Source organism: Malania oleifera, chromosome 2 (assembly GCF_029873635.1).
Source record: "Malania oleifera isolate guangnan ecotype guangnan chromosome 2, ASM2987363v1, whole genome shotgun sequence".
NCBI classification, from domain to species: Eukaryota; Viridiplantae; Streptophyta; class Magnoliopsida; order Santalales; family Ximeniaceae; genus Malania; species Malania oleifera.
The window spans coordinates 124,953,189-124,965,700 of record NC_080418.1 but is presented as its reverse complement, the minus strand read 5'-3'; positions in this window follow the sequence as shown (position 1 = coordinate 124,965,700).

Sequence of the window (12,512 nt, the reverse complement as noted above, 5' to 3'; positions counted from 1 at the left end):
TAAGCCGTTCTCACAACAAATCTGCTCCAGTAGAAATGTCGGCAGCGGAACCAGAAATCCAACGGCACCTTCCGTTTCCCGATCCACTGCAAATCCGTTGAAAAATTGAGAGAGAGAGAGAGAGAGATGGAGACAGAACGAGCTGAGGACACGCAAAAGAATTTCAGGGGGGTTGGCCGCCTCTGTTCTGAAGAAATTTAATGGATCCCGAAGGAAGCTTCAGGATCCTTTACATATATATTAAACTTAACTTATACATACATACATACATATATATATATATATATATATATATATAGATCTTATTTCAATTAGTTTTTTTTTTTTTTAAATCAATGTAATAATGTTTAATTTAATAACTAATTATTTAATTTATTTTTTTCTTTTTCCCACGCCATTCCTTTTATTTATTTATTTATTATATTATCTATTTTTTTATTATTTCAATCATTTTAGTTTTTCGGGTCTTTACACACTCTCTCTTTCTCTCTCTTTTCTTTTTCTCCCTCTCTCTAAAATTTCTCTCCATTTCTTAGTCAAATCGAAAAATGAACATCATTTTTAGGTCCTAACTCTGTTCCTGAACATTTTAACTGTAGTGATTTCGTAATTTGGACGTCGTAGGCACCACTCTAGAGTTAAGGTAAAGCGAATAGATTATGTCTGTTTATTTTGAAAATATGTTCCTGATTTAAATTTATTTTGTAAATTCAATTATTCCCATATGCCTGGGGTAAGTTAAACTGTGGGGATTTAATCAGTTCGGGTTTTTGGGTGAATATATTTAATTTAAGTTAAACTACGGGGATTTGATCAAATTGGATTTTTGGTAATATATTTAAATTAAATTAAATTGTGGGGTTTTGATCAACTCGGGTTTTGGGAATATATTTGAATTAAATTAAACTGCGGGGTTATGATCAACTCGGTTTTTGGAAATATATTTGAATTAAATTAAACTACGGGGTTTTGATCAACTCGGGTTTTTGGGAATATATTGGAATTAAATTAAATAGGTGGAATTGTTCATACCCGTATATTTATTTAAATTTACTAGGTATATATATTTTTATAAGAATTTCTTAGGTAATTTATGCAATTATAATTATTATACAAATTGTGTGGCTTGAGAATAATTTATGATATTGCATAATTAAACCTGTTAGAATTTTTGAGAATATGTGGATATTGTGAAATGTCTATTGATTATTTTGTGTTAAGAAAAATGAATATTTACTGAGACGATTGGGAGGAATGCTTAGTATGAAAATTCTGTTGTGAAGTCTGTACTAAGATGATGGGAAGGAATGCTCAGTATGGAAATTCTATTGTGAAGTTTGTATTGAGACGATGGGGAGGAATGCTCAGTATGGAAAATTCTATAGTGAAGTTTGTACTAAGACGATGGGGACTTCCAGCGAGAACAACAGTGATTCTAATATAGTGCTGCGTGGTATAGTCCACGACCTAACTAGGGCTACACAATCGAGCAATTTACCCATATGAATCCCCCAACGTTTGCAGGAGGAGCTGACCCAATAGTTGTAGAGAATTGGGTTCAGGAGATCGAGGAAATACTTGCGGTCCTTCACTGCACTAATGAACAGAAGGTCCTTTATGCCACCTTCTAAGACAAGAAAATGACATGGGTAATCAATAAAGGCTGCAATTGGAATTACATGATCATTTAATTCCTTTTTGTTCTTAAGACTAGTTATAAGGTAGGTGATAACTAAAAGTTTAGAAATGGTTTGTGTCTAAAAAGGTCAAAAATTAGTACATGCATTTACTATACAAAATTTTAAATACTAAGAATGTTGGAAAATCAAGCCAATATGACTTCTTTTAAGTAATATCTAATGAACTTAATACATACATACATATATATATATATATATATATATATATATATATATCATAATAATTGGATAAAATGTAAAAATATGGGTTAAAGCTTGCTAATGTTGATTTGTTCAAAGTAAAAGGTTGTAAGCTTAACTAGATAAATCATTAGGAACCTCATACTTCCAGACTGAGAAACATAAATCATAAATTATATCAAGTGCTTATTAAAAGATATCTTGTTATAATCAAATTAGTGGAATTCTCTAAGGGATCCAAATGGTTTATCATGACGTTTAATAAATATTCCCTTTGTGCTTAAAATATAAAATTCCCTAATTTTGATTTATGCTAAAACAATTTCTTCCATAAAAAATCTTTACCATACCACAATCATATCTGGTAAAGATTTATCTATCATTGACCCATTCCCTCACTTAAAATTGAGATCATACTCCTGGGATATTGTCCAATGGTGGGATGATGAGAAATACCTAAAGAACAGTACTCTTAATATTCTCCCAAATTGCTCTTTGCCTAAGTAGTTGGATATATTCGCTTCCATGAAATATTTTGACTATTGTCCACTCATAATGAATATTCTCCTGAACTTAATGATAATTAAATAGTTAAGAGTATTTGCCGAATCTCATTTCATATGCTCTCAAACTTTAAGTCAAATCTATTAGAGAATTTTGAATATATCAAATGGCTAAGTTATTGGCAATACGATTCAATTTATATGAAAATGCGAATGACTAGGAAACCTATGCGTTGAGAGCCATAAGAAAAGAAGCAATATAGACTTATGACCCTGAAGAAGAATTGTTTATGACTTTTTGATCCTCTAAGCTAAAGCATTCAATGCTAAGCTCAAATCATTGAAAATCTTAGAACATTCAGCTAAAAGCTAAAATGGTGAATAATGATTAAATGAAAAAGACATAAGACGATGATAAGTGCAAGGGGGAGCAAATTAACTTGAAAATACTCTGGCTCTGAAAAATAAGCATAATCAAACGAATACTTAGATACCTGATAGGAACCGTTGAACTTGGATTATGGTATCCTAAGTATACATCATTTGAGATTGTTAGCTATTCAGATGCTGATTTTGATGGTAGTAAAGTGGATAGAAAGAGCACGAGTGACACATGTAATTTCTTAGGACATTCTTTAGTATCTTGGTTTTAAAAGAAGCAAAATTCAGTTACTCTGTCCATAGTCGAGGCTGAATACGTAACTACTGGAAGTTGTTGTGCTCAAACGATATACATGAAGCAACAACTTATGAATTTTGGATTAAGTAATGACACAATTCCTATAAGATGCGACAATATGAGTGCAATAAACATCTCAAAGAATCCTATATTACATTCACGAACTAAACACATAGAAATTAAACATCATTTTCTTTGTGACCGTGTGCAAAAAGGAGATGTGACACTTGACTTTGTATGCACAAATGAACAATGGACAGACATATTTACGAAACTACTTATGGATGATAGGTTTATCCAAATTAGACGTAAATTAGGCGCGATGCATAGTTAAGAAATTGCCTAGAATTATATTAGATTACTTAACTTAGGGGAGCAACATCAATTAATAATTCACATTTAATATTCACAATTGGTTAGAATTTTCAAATTTGTCTCATTTGTTCACATTTGGTATTAAAACTAAAGAATGGTTATTGTATGTTAAATTTTTATGGATACATGCTCACATAAATTTTGGACTTTAATGGACTGGTTTGCTTATCCATATCTATGAAAAAGTAAAATGTTGTGTATGTTCTCATTGAAATTTGATTAAACAACACAGATATATCTTAGAAAGGGTGAGAGTTTGCTTGTTTTTTAATAACAGGAGAGTAGTAAGGTGAGTGACATAGAAAGATATATATTTATGTTAAAAGATGCAATCAAGTTATGTTAGAACTATATTGTTACATCTACATTTTTTTGTTGATGTCAAAAGGGGGAGAAGAATATAAGTTTATAGCAAAAATAGTTTGCAAAAGCTTTTTTTTTTTTAAGTTAAGGCTGAATACGTAATGACTGAAAGTTGTTGTACTTAAACGCTATACATGAAGCAACAACTTAGGGATTTTGGATTAAGTTATGACACAATTCCTATAAGATGCGACAATACGAGTGCAATAAACATCTCAAAGAATCTTATATTACATTCACGAACTAAACACATAAAAATTGAACATCATTTTCTTCTTGACCATGTGCAAAAATGAGATGTGACACTTGACTTTATATGCACAAATAAATAATGGACAGACATATTTACGAAACCACTTGCGGATGATAGGTTTATCCAAATTAGATGTGAATTAGGCCTAATGCATAGTCGAGAAGTTGCCTAAAATTATATTAGATTACATAACTTAGGGGGAGCAACATCAATTTATAATTCACATTTAATATTCACAATTGGTTAGAATTTTCAAATTTGTCTCATTTGTTCACATTTGGTATTAAAACTAAAGAATGGTTATTGTATGTTAAATTTTTATGGATACATGCTCACATAAATTTTGGACTTCAATAGACTGGCTTGCTTATCCATATCTATGAAAAAGTAAAATGTTGTGTATGTTCTCATTGAAATTTGATTAAACAACACAGATATATCTTAGAAAGGGTGAGAGTTTGCTTGTTTCTTAATAACAGGAGAGTAGTAAGGTGAGTGACATAGGGAGATATATATTTATGTTAAAAGATGCGATCAAGTTATGTTAGAACTATATTGTTATATCTACATTTTTTTGCTGATGTCAAAAGGGGGAGAAGAATATAAGTTTATAGCAAAAATAATTTGCGAAAGTTTTTTTTTTTTAATACTAGGGGAGAAAAGTACATAAGTACATGAGTTATATGTGCAAAACTATTAGCTATTTTACATTTTGTATGAGTATCTTTCATAATTTTAGAATGTGCATTATTTGAGGGGGAGCCTTGTTAGTCCTAACTCATTTTCTATTTTTGCTCGTGTATTTGTCATCATAAAAAATGGAGAGATTGTTAACTCTATGAGTCCATTCTATTTTGATAATGACAAATCACTTCGTATTTGATCTGTGCATTGAGATTGTAAACAGGAACATTATTTAGTATGCACGGAAGGTGAGGAAGTCATGGAAGCCACGAGGATTAAAGCATATACAACTTGGTACAATATATGAAACTAAAAGAGTAGAATAATGAAGATGCAAGCGTCAAGTTCAAGATTGTCATGGGAATGGGTATTTAGAATGATTGTATTTGCATATTTTATATGATATAACTAGAAGCTCAAAATATACCCTACATATGCATCTTATGAAAATCTTCTAGGGTTAAACATGGACTTAGAGACCTTATTTTGAACCCTGAAAAATGTTTTATAAGATATTAAAGTAAGAGAGCACAAATGATTTTGAAAACTAAAACAGAATTTCTGAAGTTGGTCTGCCCACACGACTGAGGTGTACCCTCAGAAGTCTAAAGATGCAACCTCAGACGACTGAAGTTTTACTTCAGACATCTGAAGAATTTCCTCAGAAGACTAAAAATTTAGTTCAGTCGTCTAAAGAATTATCTATTGAAACACAAAGCAGACAGGACACCCTCAGAAAACTAAACCTTCAGTTCAGTCGTCTAAGTTGGGACTTCAGAAGACTGAAGTTACAGTTTAATCGTCTAACCCTGTGTCTAGACTAAAATTTTTAGTGCTTTAAGGAACATCAAATGACTGAACCTGAGAGCTCAGTCGACTGAACCTGCGGAAACTTTAAAATTCTGAATCTAATTGATCCAACGGTCAAAACTTAACCTAAGGCCGAGATTACTTATAACAACAACCTCTAAACCCTAGTGCCTCACTTTTTGCGTAAGATTGAGAGACTTGAACATACTGCTGAGCTATTCTCTACACTCCAACTGATTCACATATGTTTTTTGGCGTTTGCTACGTTGATCATAACGATATTCACGCACGTATTCTAAAATCAACGATGGTATTGAGGTTTGAGTACTTTGAGCATTTAAATCCGATTTTTTGTTTCCCACATTCATTATTTTAATATATTTATTGGGAGCATAAATCAATATTTCGGTATTGTATGTTGATTTGTTGAATAAATAGTTGAGAAAGTTATTTTTGAAATAACTAAATATTTGAGATATTTTAAAACTATTTTTTGTTCAAAGATTTGTTATTTGGGTATTTGATTGAAAATTCTAAGAGCTTCTTGAAACATATTTTGAGGAATATTTTTAAAGTATTGTTTAAATCTTTGCAAAATATTCAAAGTCATATTTATTTAAATATTTGATATTAACAAATTGTTTGATAGCAGGAATATAAATCTGAGCATTATTTAACATTATTTCAAAGGATCTTGTTGTCAAATCTTGCTTAAAGTTATTTGAAAATAAACCCTAAGATCTCCAAAGTTCTTATTTTTAAGAAATCAATTTTTGGAAAATATTGATTAAAGGACAATTTTGTGAAGCATATTATCCATATAACGATTTCATCATTACAATCTTATTGAGTTTCAAGTTGTATCATATGAATATGTGTTAGGATTTTCTATTGTACTCACTAGTTTGGTTAGAAGCAATATTAAGTTTTGCAGAATTGTAACTTCTATATTGTAATCATGGTTCGGGTTGTGAATCGGGTTTGAGGAGAAAGTTGTATCTCTTTTAAGCAATGGAGTAGGAGGAAGATGTACCTCTTGTAACCAGCAAATTGTAAGGGAAGCTCTGTCCCGGTTAAAAGAGCAGAAATTTAGTGGGATCCTTGAGTGGGTTGCTCAAAGCGAGGACGTAGGCCAGGTTAGCTGAACCTCACAAAATCGTATTTGCCTTCTTTCTTCCCTTAACTTTTTAATTTCCGTCTGCATTTCATTATCAGTTTTTTGCATGTTTATATGTTGATTAATATTACATGCACTTGATAATTAATTAGGTATAATTGAGTTTATTGAGAAAATTATTTGAATTAATTTCAAACCTCTGTGATTATTTTGTTAAACGTTGAAATAGGGATTAAGTAGTAAAATAAATTTAAATAATTTTAAAATACTCAATTAGCCCTCCTCTTGGGATAACACCGTAATTCACAAAGTTAAAAAAGGAAGTTTGTTCAAATTTACTCAATGCATTTTGGTCAAGGAAAAAGCATATGGTAAAATTACCTTATGTTAAAGATTTTACTAAAGCTAAAATACCTACAAAAGTAAGACACATTAAAATGAATTAAAAGTTACTAGAATACTGTAAAAGGAAATCAAAGATTTACCAGGCAACAAATTAATAAGAAAAAGTAAATCACTTTGAAGTTGTTATGCATTTTATGTTCAAAATCAAGTAAAATTTGAAAGAGGTGCTCCAAGATTAGTCATAAATTACAAATCTTTAAATAAAGCTTTACAATGAATTAGGTATCCAATACCTAATAAAACTAAACAGGTTATTTATAACGTAAATATACTCAAAATTTGATATGAAGTCAGGTTTTTGGCAAATACAAATTGCAGAAGAAGATAAATATAAGACAACATTTACAGTATCATTTGGACATTACGAATGGAACGTAATGTCTTTTGGTTTGAGAAATGCTCCTTATGAATTTCAAAATATTATGAATGAAATTTTTAATCCTTATACAAAGATTACAATTGTATACATATACGATATTCTTGTATACTCAGAATCAATAAAACAACATTACAAACATTTGAATATTTTCTTTGAAGTTATCAAAAGAAATGGTTTGGTGGTTTCACAACCAAAAATCAAATTATTCAAAGTTAATGTTAGATTTTTAGGTCATAACATTTATCAAAATACAATTACTCCAATTCAAAGATCTTTAGAATTTGCAAGTAAATTTCCAAACGAAATTAGAGATTAGAATCAATTACAAAGATTTTTAGGATGTTTAAATTACGTAGCATACTTTATTCCAAATTTAAGAATTATTTTAAAACCATTATTCAATAGATTAAATAAAAATCCCCCGGCATAGTCGGATGAACATATTCAAATAGTTATTAAGGTCAAAACTTTAGTCAAAAGTCTTCCTTGCCTTAGTCTTCCCGACCCAAAAGCTTTTATGATAGTTGAAACAAATGCCTCTGATGCTGGATTTGGAGGAATTCTTAAACAACAGTTAGATTCAAAAGAAACCCTAGCTAGGTTTTACTCAGGTGCTTGGTCAGGACCATAAGTTAATTACTCAACAGTTAAAAAATAAATTTTATCAATTGTTTTATGCATTCAAAAATTTCAAGATGATTTATTTAATAAAGAATATTTACTTAAAGTAGATTGTAAGAGTGCAAGAGATATTTTAGAAAATGATGTTAAAAATTAGGTTTCAAAACAAATTTTTGCCAGATGGCAAGCAATCCTTTATGTGTTTGATTTTCAAAATGAATTTATTAAAGGCACTTCAAACTCAATTCTAGAATTTTTAACAAGGGACTTTTTACACGGGAAAAATGTTTAGACGACAGAGGACCAGTGACTATTACTCAAAAGAAATCACTCCTTCAAAAGAAATCCCTATTCACAATAAATATTCAACTCTCATAAGACCTCAAGCACCTTCTTTTAAAGCCATCATGGAAGGACAACAGTCCTCTTCTTAACAGTCTCCTATTTCTCAAAAGGTATCAAAAGGCTACATAACAAAAGATGTCTTCGAAAATCTGTTTCGCATTGAACCCGAATGGGATTCATCTTCCCCTTTTGAAGTGATCAAGAATTATTTCTTCAAAGGTTGTCATTTTGAAACTCCAGACACTCTGAAGGATAGAAGATTTTATGAACTCATTTTGGTAAAAAACAAACTCTGTTTTTATAGATAATAACCATGATTTGCAAGATGTTTCAAAAATCAAATTTTAAAAAATCAAGATCTGGAAAATTATTTCTCCTTTTGAGTGGGGTTAGCTTCCATGCATCTCCAAAAGATTTAAGGGAGTTTTTGTCCCTCAAACTTATGATTATCAAGGTTATATCAAAGCCTAGTTCAATACCATGTTTTTTTGGAAATTTTCACATTCATGGTTTGTTCATTTTGATAAAAAAAATTTGAAAAATTTTCCTAAGTGGTTCCTAACCTGGTTCAAATTCTTTGGCCCAGTCAAAAACATTTTTCTAAAAGTAATTCAAAATGAATCATCCTGCTGATTTATCTGATGAATCTTCAAGTATGTTATTGTTTTGTTCCCATTTCTTGATTACGTGGATCACTTGCTAGTTCCAGGACTATATCATAGTTCCTCCTGAATAAAGTTCATTGTGTTATTTAAAAACATTATGAAGAGTTTTTTAAAATCAAATGGTGGGATAAGTTTACCATGCCTGAGGGTAGAGTTAGAGCATGGCTTGTTCAGACTTCTAAACTAAGATCCTCCCCATCAAATTCTTATTTGAAATCAAAAGACAATAAGAAGTTGATCGAAGAAGATGACGTTGTTTCAATAGTATTATCACGAAAGTCAAAATCAAGCACAAAGTCAAAATTACTCAAAATGATTGCCCAACTCGAATCAGGCAGTTCTGATTCATCTGAAGATCAAGATTCACCTCAAGTTGTTGATTTGAATTTATTTGGTTTATATATCAACATGTGGTACAAGTTTATTCAAAAGGAAAATATGCAAGAGGAAGCTTCCTCGAAAAAGACTGTTTCAAAAGAGAAATAATTGCAATACCAAAGCTCATGACCCATTGAAGACCATATTATCAAAAGAAGTCAGAAGTTATCAAATTTGTCAAAAGTTGCTGCGAAGTTATCATCAATGTTTGTTCAAAAGTCAAAAGTGGTTGGATCACCTTGTCTATCCTTAAAATCCTTTCTTTTTTAGCTGTCATTCATTTGGCCCAGCTTGTATTATTTTGTTGAAAATTTTGAGTGCGTAAGGGAGTTTTTTACACCTGTCCACCATTTGGGGTCAAGGTTGTATATTTTATTGTTTTATTTTTGTTCAGAGTCTGTATCTTAATATAAGGTGGTGGGTTCTTAGACAAATGTAGTTGTCCATATGTTGTCAGCTTTAATTAAAGTTTATTGTCTTGTTGCGTCAGTCGAAAATTATTGTAAGGAATCTTTGAAAATCTCCAAAGCTAAGTGGTCGATGGGGCCCAATGAGCACCCGCACTTACTTTGCGGACTTCAAAGGGTTTCAAGTTCAGCCTTCCAAGTCTATAAATAAGTCTTTCTTTTTATTTGTAAACTCACACCAAGTTGGGGGTTTCTATTAGAGAAAACCTGAGTCTTCGAGCTCCACCCAACTCTCTCTTCTCCTTATTCTCTCTCTTAATCTTTCGTGCATAGGTTTCTGTCATGTAAACAAAAGTTTAATAATAAGTAAGTTTGTTTTTAAGTTTGATTTAAATGTTTGTTTTAAATGAATGATTTTATTTTCTTTTAATTTTTTTTATCATAAGTATGTTCTGCTGTTGCAACCTTAGGGTTGATCCTCTGCATCAGAAATTACTCATCGTTTGTTTGATGTTTTGATGAATGATTTCCTTCATTTTCATAAAAACTTATTATTAAGAAACGATCTTACAAAGATTTGGTATCAATGCCAGAACAATTCAAATTTTTTCTAAAGTTTTCTGAAAATTGCATCCTTTAACTCACCTAAGCGTTGATCAGCCAGTGAAAATCCGATGGTTGGTCCGTTGAGGAGGATTAAAACGTCGCTTTTTTATGTCTCCAATATCAATATTTATAGTATTATGCAAGCATGCAGAGACCCAAAGAATTATAATAATTTAATGATAAAAGAAATGAGAGAAATGGGAATTTTTAAGGGGGTCACATTGTCGACGAACGGGCTTTTTAGGATCGTCAACGTGGACACGTGTCTCGTCGATGAGAAATTGCCGAGAGGGCTGTTTTTGGGACTTGAAATTCATTGACTATGTGTAAGTCTTCGTCGATGAACTCTCTCCTTGCCTCGTCGACGAAGTGAATTGTCTTGTTGACGAAGGTTGGTGTATAAATAAGCTCAAATCTGATTTATGCGAGGAATTTCATGCCAAATCTTTTCTTTCTCTCAACTTCGGCTCCCTCACCTTCTCTCTAGAAATCCGGCCTCGTTTCACGCCGGTTCGACGATATGAAGCCACCACGTTACTCACGGGAAGATTCTTTACGAATCTGCTGAAGTAATTTTTTGGTTAGGTCAATTTGGGCACCATCCCAAAAATTTGGGTTAGTAAATTATTTTAAGTTTTATTAAGTTTTTTGTGTTTCTAGGTTGAAGGAAATGCGTTAGGTGAAATAATACTGGGATTTGTTGGGAAAATGTTGATTTCAGGGTGTTGAGCTGGGAATGCCACAAGAGTAAATTTAGTTAAATTTGTGGTTTTCAGTAAGTTAGGTAAGGGGATAAATTAAGTTAGTTTTATGTTTATGAAGAGTTATTATTTTAAACAACATGTATTTATAGTAATTATGTATGTTATATCAGAATGTTTGGGAATACTGTTGTTGAACAGAAAAATAGTTTTAAAATATTTAATCAGAAATAAATTCAGTTTAGTATTCAATTTTAATACTATCTAAAACAGTGTGGCATGAGTATTATTTTACTAATATTATGTTATGTCAATTTTTTAGAAAAAACATGTTTACAACAGTTTTATAGGAAAACCATAAATAATACAAGAAATTATGGTTTCAGAACTTTATGATAAACAGTACAAATTTCACTTCAGTATGTTATGATATGCCCAGCACAAGACCGTGATTAATAGTCGGCACAAGGCCGTAATTATGTATGTTATTCGACAAAAGGCCGTGATTATTTATGATATGTAAAAATTCAGAAAAATGCTATCAATTTAGTTTCATGTTAAATCAGTATATGTAAATATACTATATGTTATCAGAACCCGGATGGTTTAGTTTAGATCAGTATTCAGGGCTCGGTATTGTAACTATTCAGTTCAGTTTAGATTAGTGCTACCACACTTGCGAGTAGAGAGTGTGGGAGATAGATAGTCGATGTGACTTCAGTGTAGTGTTGTAAACGTCCCCTTGGCAATCCGGACCAGGGTGGGGCGGGCCCATTGTACTTATAGATACATTTGACTTGGTAGTGGTCGGCCAACCATTGTCAGGTCCCGCCTTCGAGCTGTACAACCCAGTCATGGGGGGGTAATACATGACATCAGCTAGCTATCCATCCTGGGTAATATTTCAGTACTACCAGTTATAGCAGATGATTTTGGAATAATTGAAATTCTGTATGATTTAACATGATTATGATTATGTATGTTTTACCCAGTATTATACCACTAGTTTTTATCCAAATATGTGTTATGTATTGTTTATCTATTATAGCACAAATATACTCATATCGCCACACAACTGATATTAGTTTATTCCCCTTACTGAGAGGTGTCTCACCTCAGCTTACGGAATGCTAATAGATAGGCGGGCCGAGCTCCGCGTCAATAGAGGCAGTTCATACTACCCTGGAAGAAGGGCGAGTTGTTGTACTAGGGTCAGATGGTTTTTGGATTATGATCCTAGTTTCACCCCTTTTGGTCTTTTTGGAATGTATGTATATATATGTGTTTGACAGATTGGTAGCACTCTGGTATTGTAACTGTTTTATGGTATGTATGTAATTT